The following is a 12,269-nucleotide window of genomic DNA, read 5'->3' on the forward strand; positions in this document are numbered from 1 at the left end:
GTTCGGTCGACTGATTGGATGTCATAGGGCTGACCTGGCACTACACAGCAACAACAGCAACAACGTTGTTGTTGGCACTCCGTCGCTTACGACTTCGAGGGTTCCAGTTGATCCGATCAACAGCCTGATCGTGAAATTAACGTGCAAGTGGCTGAGCACTCCACAGACACGTGTACTCTTAACGTAGTTCTCGGGGATATTCAGCATGACACAGTGTGACAAGGCTGGCCCTTTGAATTACAGGTACAACAGAAACAGGAAGAAAGAGTGAGAGAAAGTTGTGGTGAAAGAGTACAGCAGGGTTCGCCACCATCCCCTGCCGGAGCCTCGTGGAGATTTAGGTGTTTTCGCTCAATAAACACTCATAACACCCTATCTGGGAATCGAAACCGCGATCCTATGACCGCGATTCCGCTGCCCTAACCACTGGCCCATTGCGCCTCCACAACAGCAACAACAACAACAACGAAACCAACAATAAACAACAACAGCAAGCAATAGCAGTAAAACTAAAACGATGACAGCAGAGAATTGTTTTTTAAATTTTGTTCTTGTAGTTTCATCAGACAGGAGTGAATGAATTCATGTCATTCATAGGCTCTGGTACAACTAACGTACGATTTGAACACCTGTCAATTAATAAGAGACCCATGATAAAAGATATTCCAGCCGTGACCATTCCTCTCGATTTCGCAGAGCTTTTCTCATTGGTATGTGATAGAAGACAGGTATGAATAATAGCAATTTTTCAATTAAAGAATGACTTGAAGTGCTTTTATGATTTAGTCAAAGAGCAAACGGCAACATCAAAGGCTTTTATTACAGAACCTCCGAGAATTGTATGAAGAGAAGTGGAAGATCTCAATATTCTCAGTTTCCATTCGATACATGTCACCAAGGACCAGGTGGAGGAGTCGAACCGGGAAACAAATTAAAGTCAGTTCGATATTTAAGAGATGAAAGAATTATGTACTTTATTTACATTATTTACATTACTTACATTTGACAGAAATTTGTCCTCATCTTGTTTGTTCTTAACACAATGTTTCGGTCGATATACCCTCCAGCCTTCATCAGGTGTCTTGGGGAAATTTCGAACCTGGGTTCTCATTCCTAAGGTATTTTTCGATGTTATTATTATTATTATTATTATTATTATTATTATTATTATTATTATTATTATTGTTATTATTATTATTATTATTACGGACATATGACGTAGTGGTTAAGAGCGCGGGCTACTAACCCCAAGATACTAACCCGGTTCGATTCCAGGCAGGGACCTAAATAATAGTAATAATAATAATAATAATAATAATAATAATAATAATAATAATAATAATAACATTGAAAATACTTTAGGAATGAGAACCCAGGTTCAAAATTTCTCCAAGACACTTGATGAAGGCTGGAGGATATATCAGCCGAAACAAGATGAGGACAAATATCCGTCAAATGTAAATAATGTAAATAATGTAAATTAAAGTCTGTCACAGAAGAAGAGCTACATCAAAGCAGCTACTCCTAAATACATCTATGAACAAGAAGGCAACTCTTAGAGAGGGAGGCGAAATAAATCTAATGCCCTTCGCGCCAAAACAGGCAGATTCCAGCCGACAGCATTCTATATATTTTCATGTAAACCGAATTTCATTTACAAAGCTTGGGTTAACTCATCGAGACTAAAGCAGAAGATATTCATTGAAAGGAAATCTGCAGTGGGATCGACCTCAAGACTACGTCATCGCGAAACACGAAAAATGTATGTCGAATAAGTAAGAACCGCTCAGATAACACATAATATAGATTTAGTGAAGACATTTCAATGGAATTTGTGATTAGAAAGTGTTGATTAGTGAGTGTAAAAATAGGGAGATAAAGAGAAAGCTGTGTGTTAGAATGAACAAATAAGGAAGTTGTGTGAAAGGTGAGTATGGAAGACTATAAATAGAGAAGTATGGAAGGCTATAAATAGTGAAGTGTGATAGAATTAGATAAGATAAAAGGAATCTCGCATAAAAGGAATATTTAGACAAGAATAGTTGATGCGGTTGACGTTTGTGGTTAAATCTAAACTAATTTGGTATTAGTGGGATGGGCGGGGTGCTCGTGGTGGCGGTCGTGGTAAGGGGGACGGGACTGTTGTATTACACCAAGGACCATATCTGTTGTGATGTCGGGAGAGGGTGGTGGAGTAGTGGAGGGGATTAAAGAAGAAGAGGTTCCTTTATATGTGAAGAAGGTGGCTTTAACAACAACAAACACAACAACGACGATCACTGTGCAAGTGGTATAACACAGCGGACGGGGTGGGAGTAGGGTTTAGGTATCTTGTGTTAGAGAATAGAGAGGGAGGGAGGAGAGAGTGGAGAGAGAGAGAGAAATAAGAACAGAGAAAAAGAGTGAAAAAGAGAGAAACAGAGAGAAACAGAGAAAGAGAAAGTCAAAGAATGATAGAACGAAAGAAAGGAAAGAGTGTAGCTATGCAGTTATATAAATGGGAGAAAGAGTGAGAGTATCATACGGAATTGTGTGTGTGTGTGTGTATGAGTGAAGGTACGTGGCTTAGTGGTTAGGAGTATTCGGCTCACGATCGTAAGGTCGTGAGTTCAATTCCCGGCGACGCGTTGTGTCCTTGAGCAAGACACTTCATTTCACGTTGCTCCAATCCGCTCTGCTGGCAAAACCGAGTTGTACCTGTAATATAAAAGGGGATCAGCCTTGTCACATTCTGTGTCACACTGAATCACCCCTAAGAACTGCGTTAAGGGTACGCTTGTCTGTGGAGTGCTCAGCCACTTGCACGTCAATTTCACGAGCAAGCTGTTCTGTTGATCGGATCAGCTGGGACCCTCGTCGTCGTAACCGACGGAGTGCCAGTTTTGCATGCATGTATGTATGTATGTGTGTGTGTGTATGTATATACATGTATGTATATATAAATACATATGTATATGTATATATATATATATATGTACATATGTGTGTGTATTTGTATGTATATGTATATATATACATACATATATATATATATATATATATATATATATATATATATATATATATATATTGTTTTCTATAGTTTCAGCTTAGAGCTGCGGCCATGCTGATGCACCGCCATGTTGCTACACTGTTATTACTGAAAGCCTCCTCTAACATGTGGCATTTGGTGAAGAATGGAGTTTGATGTCGCTACCCTCATTTGCACCTCCTGCCGTGAGGTAATTTCATCTGGGACTCTTGACAGGAAGAGGTCCAGTTTTGATTTAAAAACCCCTACATCTACTTTGTGCAGGTCCATCGGGCTCTTTGAGAGAATATTAAAAAGCTGTGGCCCCCTGAAACCCAGGATGTTGCAATAACCCGTCCTGAAGCGCAATGGCATTACTGGAATCTTTGGCACTGTGCAGTGGCGACCAGTTCTGGCATTGGTGTAGTTTTCAATGCCAAAATTTGACACAATTCCTTCCAGGATCTTCCAGATGTATATTACTGTGTGTGTATATATATATATATATATATATATATATATATATATATATATATATATATATGTAATATAAATAATATATATATATATGCGTGTATACTTACGTATATGTGCATACTTACATCTTTATGTATATATATATATATATATATATATATATATATATATATATATATATGCATATGTGGGCATAGGACATCATGAAACGTGTACAACAAAAAATACGAAGTACGAGTACATGGAATATGAACTATTTTTTCGAACAACGAAAGACACAAATGGAAAACAAGACAAACAGCATAAAGAACGACCCTTCATCAGTTGTTGGCTGTGTTTTCTAGTCTCGTATTTCGAGCATTTAACAACAATATAGGCATTCGATAAAACAGTTGCTCCTGCAAAGCAAATTAAATTAATTTTGGGATTTTGCGGAGGGTCAAAATCGGTAAGACAAACACATCTTTTATCTTTTACTTGTTTCAGTCATTGGACTGTGACCATACTGGAGTACCTCCTTGAAGGTTTTAGTCAAACAAATCGACCCCAGGACTTATCTTTAAAGTTCGGTACTTATTCTATCGTATCCGTAAACAAACCAGCACCGCTTCTAAAGCGATGGGGAGACAAACACATCACAAAAACATATATACGTAGATATACACACACATATATAAATACATAGACGACGGGCTCATTGCAGCGGCCCTTCAGTTTTTCTAAGCCCCGTAAAAAGAACTCGGAAAGCTGGGCCACCAACCAGACCTTTCGCGACACCCTATAACAGTGGTATAGCATCGTTGTTGACGACACCTCGGTAATGGCGACGGTAGCAGTGGTAAAAGTGGCACCGTTGGTCATAACGCTAATAGTGTTGCTATTGGTGTTGAGGATAGTGATGATGGTGGTAGTGGTGGTAGTGGTTACAGTGCTAAAAGCAGTAGTGTCAGCAGTAGTGCTGGTTGTGGTAGTAAGTGTACCACTGTTCGTTAGAGAGTAATCACAAGTGGAAGGGGTGGGGGCAAGTAGGCCTTTAGAAAGAAAGGAAATCTACTGCAGTATGTGGCGCCGAGCTCTTCCCCCTCCACAGGGTCTGTTGGCGCCACAGGGGCTGACAGGGGTCCCTCTAGGGCTATTGTTACGTCGGCTGATGTTGTTGGGGACAGGCTTTAGGTGTGGTTATGTCAATCCGTAGGTGTTTGTGTATAAGTGAGTGTCTGAGTTACAATGGGTTTGTATATATATGTAGGGTAGGTGGATGGGTAGGTAGGTGGGTAGGTGGGTATGTGCGTCGGTAGGTAGGTAAATACATACATATACATACACACACACACACACACACACACATATATATGTATATATAGAGAGAGAAAGAGAGAGAGGGAGTGGGAAAGAGGGAGACAACTATATGCATATTTCTTTGCATTTGCATGCTTGTATGTACGTACACTTGTATGTAAGTGTTTATATACATACATACATATACATATATATATACATACATATATATATACATACATACGTACATACATACATACATACATACATACATACATATACACATAATTCATAAATACATACATATGTATATATATACATGCATACATATACATACATACATACATACACACACACACATACATTCATAAATACATATATATATATCTACATGCATACATACATACATATACATATATATACATACATATACACATACATTCATAAATTCATACATATACATACATACATACACATACATATACATTCATAAATACATTCACACATACATACATACATGTGTGTGTATGTATGCATGTATGCATGTATGTATGAAAGGGCGGATGTATGAAAGGGCGGAGGAACTTGTGAGAATCAACAGTTATCCAACAGGGTGTACATATGTATATATCGTGCATATGGGTGTATATATAAAGAATACTGGAACTTTGTATTTTATATTCTTTATATATATTTATATTCTCCTTTTGTTTTTAAATTCTTTATATCTAAAAAGAAATCTCTAAATTCAAAATCTGGTGTTTCTAAAGCATCACTCTGTTAGTTTTAAATGTCACCCTGAAGGTAGGTCTATTGACCCCAAAACAGGGGAAGTGCTGTGCAGTCTGCACTCCTCTTACAAAATACTGTTTGTACAGGTTCTTCTCGTTCACATAACATCAGCAAAATGGTTGGCAGTAACCCCTAACAATGCAAAAACTTAATGAAAATCTCTCAATCAGATTCAGTAAATGGCAATAAGAGCCTGGGATCCAAAGGTAAACAGACGTGGCCTGGCTGGGGCTCCAGGTTGTCACAGGCCGTGCCTTGTGGTAAATGTATAAAATACTGTGACAAATCGTAGCACTCCGTCGGTTACGACGACAAAGGTTCCAGTTGATCCGATCAACAGAACGGCTTGCTCGTGAAATTCACGTGCAAGTGGCTGAGCACTCCACAGACACGTGTACCCTTAAAATGTAGTTCTCGGGGAGATTCAGCGTGACACAGAATGTGACAAGGCTGACCCCTTTGAATTACAGGTACAACAGAAACAGGAAGAAAGAGTGAGAGAAAGTTGTGGTGAAAGAATACAGCAAGGTTCGTCACCCCACTGCCAAAGCCTTTTGGAGATTTAGGTGTTTGCACTCAATAAGCACTCACGACGCCCGGTCTAGGAATCGAAAACGCGATCATATGACTGCGAGTCCGCTGCCCTAACCACTGGGCTATTGCTCCTCCACAATGTGACAAATATATAAAATAGAAAGACAAAAAAAAAAAAAAGCCTTATCAGCGTAAAATGAACTTGTCCTGTTGGAATGTGCGCACACTAAGTGATAAGAAGACAGGTAATCGTCTCGAATTCTGTACAACACTCATAAAATCAAACGGTAAAACATTGATATAGCAGCTGTTCTGAACTTGTCTCGACGATGTAGGACATCTTTCTGAAGACGGGAGTGGCTATTCTTTTAGAATAGAAGAATAACCACTGAGTGGTTATTCTTTTAGAAATGACTGCATTAGAAAGGAGTGTAGTGAATCAGGAGTAGGTTTTCTGATAAATATACAATTATCGTCACTTGAAGAATATTCTTGTGGTTTATCAGAACGAATTATTTCTTGTCGCATAGAACTGAGGAATAACATGTTTCTCACCATTGAAAGCGTATATGCACCAACTATGCCACACACCATAGAATTCGTAGAACTAATCGAAAAGGAACTTGGAAATCTATTGCAATCAATACCTAAAACTGCTAAACTAATAATTACGGGATATTTTAATGCCAGAGAGTAAGGAATGATTTTCAAACTTGGCTAGTTCTTGGGAAAGACCGGCTTAGGAAAATGTAATCGTAATAGTTTAGTTGTGTTGACTTTCTGTACTGAACACAATCGTTCTATTTCTGGTCCCTTTTCCAAACAGAAAATTAAATATAAGGCTACTCGAATGCATCCGATGTCTAAATATTATCGCCTTATAGATTATCTTATTGCGCGCACAGCTGATCAAAAAGACATTCTTAGTTTAGGCACGATGAAAGAAGCAGAATGCTGGACTGATCATAGAGTTCCACAGGCCAAAGTAGACTTGCATTTGAAGTGATATAAGAAGTAAGCCACCTTTTATACTTCTTAATATGTAATTTAAAATCCTTTGTTTCATTTCAAAACAATCAGAATGTAATAATTTGCATCATCCTTGAGTTAAGGAATGATTTTAACTTGAAGGTTTATGAAACAGAATCAACAAATCTTGATTTTAGAACAATGGGAAATTGAAGATTGGTTTCTGCAAGATGATGTAGTAGTTTGTGACTTGCTTCAAAGGAAACAGGAGCTCCACGGACTACTTTTTGCTCATTTTCCCAGTCCGAATGGTCATGAAGAATGCGAAAACCTAAAACCTGTCCTGCAAAATAGTTTGGGAAAAATGAAAGATAATTCGTAGCGCAGAAAAGCAAGAACTGCGCTAACAACAGCCGACAGGAAAGATTATAAAAGCGGTTTTTGAGCTGGAATCATCAAACACTGCAATGGATCCCTCAAGAGATACTTCGATACTTTTTTAGAGATAAGCTGCAGAGAAAACTGTCGCTCCGTATGTTTTTACAATGATTAAATGAACACATCGTTCTAACTTTCGTTCCGGAATCACACTACCGGTTCAGATCATTTTTGTATGTATGTATGTATGTATGTATGCATGTATGTATGTATGGTCAAATGGTTAAAGCGTTCGCTTTGTAATCACAAGATGCTAGGTTTGATTTAAATGCATGTCTAACCGTACCAATCGTTGAGATAATCAGTGGGTAGAAACTGTGTACATGAATTAAACCTGTAATTTAAAGGACCAGCCTTATCGCACTATTAATATCAACACTGCTGGTCCCTTTGATTCTGCTAATTCAACGAGCAGGGAGTTCAATTGATCGAATAACTGAATACTCATTTATTCATGGTTGAAATCGACGCAGATCCATTATACATTCATATAGTGGCGGACTGGGTCTAAAAATATTGGTTGCCAGGAGACTAAGGGGACCCATCTGCAACTACAAGGGGGCTCACCCGCAGTTACAAGAGGGCCCATCCGCAGCTACAAGGGGCCCTTCCGCAGCTACAAGGGGGCCCACCCGCAACTACAAATGCTATGATTTAATTTTTTTTGTTAAAAGTATTCCTTTCAACTGCCTACAAACACAGCCAGGCTGAAACAATTAATTCTTCCAGGAGTGAATAAAAAATTCTCAAACTTGAGGGGATGGGCCCCTTAAATACTAACATGGGCCCCCCATATATGGATTCTAATGGCGCAGGGGCCCACTTGCCATCGGGCAAGTTGGCAACCTGGCCAGTCCGCCACTGCATACATACATATATACATACATGCGTACATGAAAACATATTATAAACAAACACACTCACACACATATGAGAAATGAACGCTAAACAGAAGCTAATATTATTTGTCTCTACGTATGAAGTGCATTTGCACGCTTAACTAGAACGGAACTTTTAAGTATCTATAAGTACATATATATATATATATACATGTATATGTGCGTATGTCTATATATGTGTGTGTGTGTATGTGTGTGTGTGTGTGTGTGTGTGTGTGTGTGTGTGTGTGTGTTAGTGTGGTATTAGTGCCAACTCCCGTATGACATTCAATATTGTCTTCTAGCATCCGCTTGAAAACATGTCTGCATCATTAAACTGCAATTATTGGTGTAGAGTAACGACTGATGACAATAACAAGAGATGCAGCAACATCATTATGATCATCATCATCGTCAGCAACAACAGCAACAACAACAAGAGTCTGTGCAGCAGCTGCAACAACAACATTAAATGGTTCAAGAACGGAAATAGCGACAGGTGCAACCGAAAAGTGCAGCAGCAGCAGTGGCAGCCATAAGTGCAGTAACAGCTAAAAGTAAAACTGCAACTGTTACATAAATTGCTAATAACACAGTAACAATAATAATGATAACAATAAGAGAAAGAAAGGGTTGAAATAACAACAATAACAACAACAGCAACAACAATAATTACTACAATAGCAATGGCGATGATGGAACGCTTTGAGTCCTGAGCTTCTCAGCCATTGCTGGGATTTTTCTCTGTCTATTTCTTTTGCATTTACTTTAGCCCAGTATTTGCCATGTAGGGGCTTTTCTTGCCATCGTTATATCATGGTCCGTTGCTGTTCTAGTTTTAGTTTGGATTTCATTTGTTTTATAGCTTTTGTTTCTTCTTCTTCTTCTTCTTCTTCTTCTTCTTCTTCTTCTTCTTCTTCTTCTTCTTTATTAGGTAGTATGATTTCTTGTTTGTATTTGTCAGCCCTTAAAAAACTGCCTCTCGTTGTTTGAGAATAATCGGTTTAGCTGGAACTGCGATATACAATCAGTGTAGCACTGCATCTTTTAATGTTTTAGCCCGAACACGTTGTTTTAGGGGTTTCGATGACCGTTTTGAACCCTTTCCTTTTTATTTGGTACCTCACATCAAGATATGCCCTTGCACTTTCTTTTCCATTTTTCCATTGCCCTTTTGACCTCTCTTCTATGCGGCTCAGATCTTTACGCAAAATTAGAATATCTCTATCAATTCTCCCCTTCTACCATGGCCTCCTTCTGTCCGTCAACTTCCCCCTCTTTCTTTCCAACCACTTCACCTACTAAAATTGAAGAGGATCTAATAAAGTCCCTCGTTTCTATTAGATCTTTTGTCAGAATATATTTCAGAATTTCATCAAATTTTTGGGTCACGCGTCTCACATTGTTACGATCGAAGCTTCTTAGATTCACCGGTTTGGTCTCGATTCTTGTAATTCATATATCCTCGAGTCTTTTCCTGAGGTTTCTCTGTTCTTCGGTCATATCCTCTCTTATTTCAAGGTTTTCTACATTATATTGATTGGCCAACCTCTCCTCCACTACAACTTCATCTTGCCTACGCATTCGCTGATTATTATTACTATTATTATTATTATTATTATTATTATTATTATTATTATTATTATTATTATTATTATTATTGGCAGCGGCGAGCAAAAGGGTTGGCGGCATTTGAACTCAGAATGTAAGAGCAGACCAAAATGATCAATTCTTCCAGGCACTTTTGGACTCTCCTGTCCCACATGACGGATGTTTTTATCACAGGTCATTCATAAAGACCTAAATGGTTCTGGCTGATACCAGATATGGTGAGCAACCGTCTATACTTCGGCTGATTTTACCAGCTTGTTGATCGCAAGTGCAAAAAAAATCCCACTGAAATGGTACATCGGGTGATAAGGCCCTTCTCGAGCTGGTGCCATTCCGATGTAAAAGCTGCAGAGACTCTCAGCCAGAAGCTGTTGTCATAATCCAGAATAAAATCTCTGAATCTGTCCGAGGGATGGTGCCTATTTTTCAACTAGCTTATGATGTATGGATCCATAGATACGTGCAAGATTCAATAGCATAAAGTCTTCGTCTTTTGGAGCTTTTCTGATCACCTGAATGGCCATACTTAAGTTCTACATCATCCACAAAGAAACTGTGGGTTCCGTTTAGACAATAGCAATGAATTTAGGAGCCAAAACTAGTACAGTCTGTCTCCTTGGAATATAGCTTTTCAAATATTTCTAACACTGAAGACAGTCATTGTGCTTTTTGTGCGACTTCAATAACAACAATAAAGCCGTCTGGTACATTTGCCAACCGCAGTAACTTCAACAGCTTGTGCAAACCTTATACTTGTCCTTTAAAATATACATTGACATTCTGTAAAACACTGACATTTTGTGCCAGTCTATGTAACTATTAAATCCTGTTCTCGCTCCCTTCCAACCATGCAACTTCTCAACTGCTTTCATAAAAGTCCAGCGTCGATTATATATGCTTTACTGTTTTTTATTGATTGAGTAGTCTTTCTTAATCATGATGCCCTCTGATTAAAATCGTCCCTTTAATTCCAGCTCTGAGACTAAAACAATCCAAGATCTTCCTGTGTTCGTTTTACTAAAACGTTGTTTTTCTGTAACCTTTTATACGTAGTTTGTCGAACAGAAACAAGCTTATGTATTACAGACTTTCAAACTTACCATGTTCAGCTCATGTTTTGAAGCAATTCATTTCTCCTAAAGATTTCCTGGTGTAGAATCTCTGTACACATTTCTGTTAATTTTCCCATGGCCTGCAGTGGGAAGGATGTACACCCATTACTCATCTTACGGACTTTTAAATATCTTGTGACGGCGATTATTTATATTTTTTCTAGTTTCCTTAACCATAATGATTGCTTATATTATATCTCTATATCTGTGTATATGTCACTATGTATGTGTGTGTATGTGTGTATGTGTGTATGTGTGTATGTATGTGAGTGCATCTATGTATGAATATATGCATGTGTGTATATATACATACATACATACATACATACATATATTATATATATACATTCTTTTATTTTTTTACTTGTTTCACTTATTTGACTGCGGCCATGCTGAGCCCTGTCTTTAGTTGAACAAATCGACCCCAAGACTAGTACTTATTCTATCGGTTTCTTACGCCGAACCGCTATGTTACGGGGACGTAGACATACCATCATCGGTTGTCAAGCGATAGTAGGGGGACATACACAGACACACAAACATACACATACACACACAAATACATACATACATACATATATATATATATATATATATATATATATATATATATATATATATATATATATATATATATATATATATATATACACATATATACACATATATACACACAACGGGATTCTTTCAGTTTCCATCTACCAAATCCACTCACAAGGCTTTGGTCGGCTCGAGGCTATAGAAGAAGACACTTTCCCAAGGTACCACGCAGTGAGTCTGAACCCGGAACCATGTGGTTCGTAAGCAAGCTACTGACCACACAGCCATTCCTGCGCCTATATATATATAATGTTAGATCATATTATAATATATATATATTATATTATGTTAGATCATATTATAATATATATATTATATTATGTTAGATCATATTATAATATATATATATATATATATATATATATATATATATATATATATATATATATATATATATAATATTATGTTAGATCATATTATATTTTATTATAAATGGAATGTCCACAAGCAGTCACGCATATCATCACATGTATAGATGTATAGGTATAATCAGCCCATATACATCTTTGTAGACCTACACGTGTGTAAGACATAATTCTAACGTATCTGAAAGCCGCAATGTTTTCCATC

The sequence above is a fragment of the Octopus bimaculoides genome, chromosome 6 (genome assembly GCF_046866305.1).
Source record: "Octopus bimaculoides isolate indiv1 chromosome 6, ASM4686630v1, whole genome shotgun sequence".
Classification (NCBI taxonomy): Eukaryota; Metazoa; Mollusca; class Cephalopoda; order Octopoda; family Octopodidae; genus Octopus; species Octopus bimaculoides.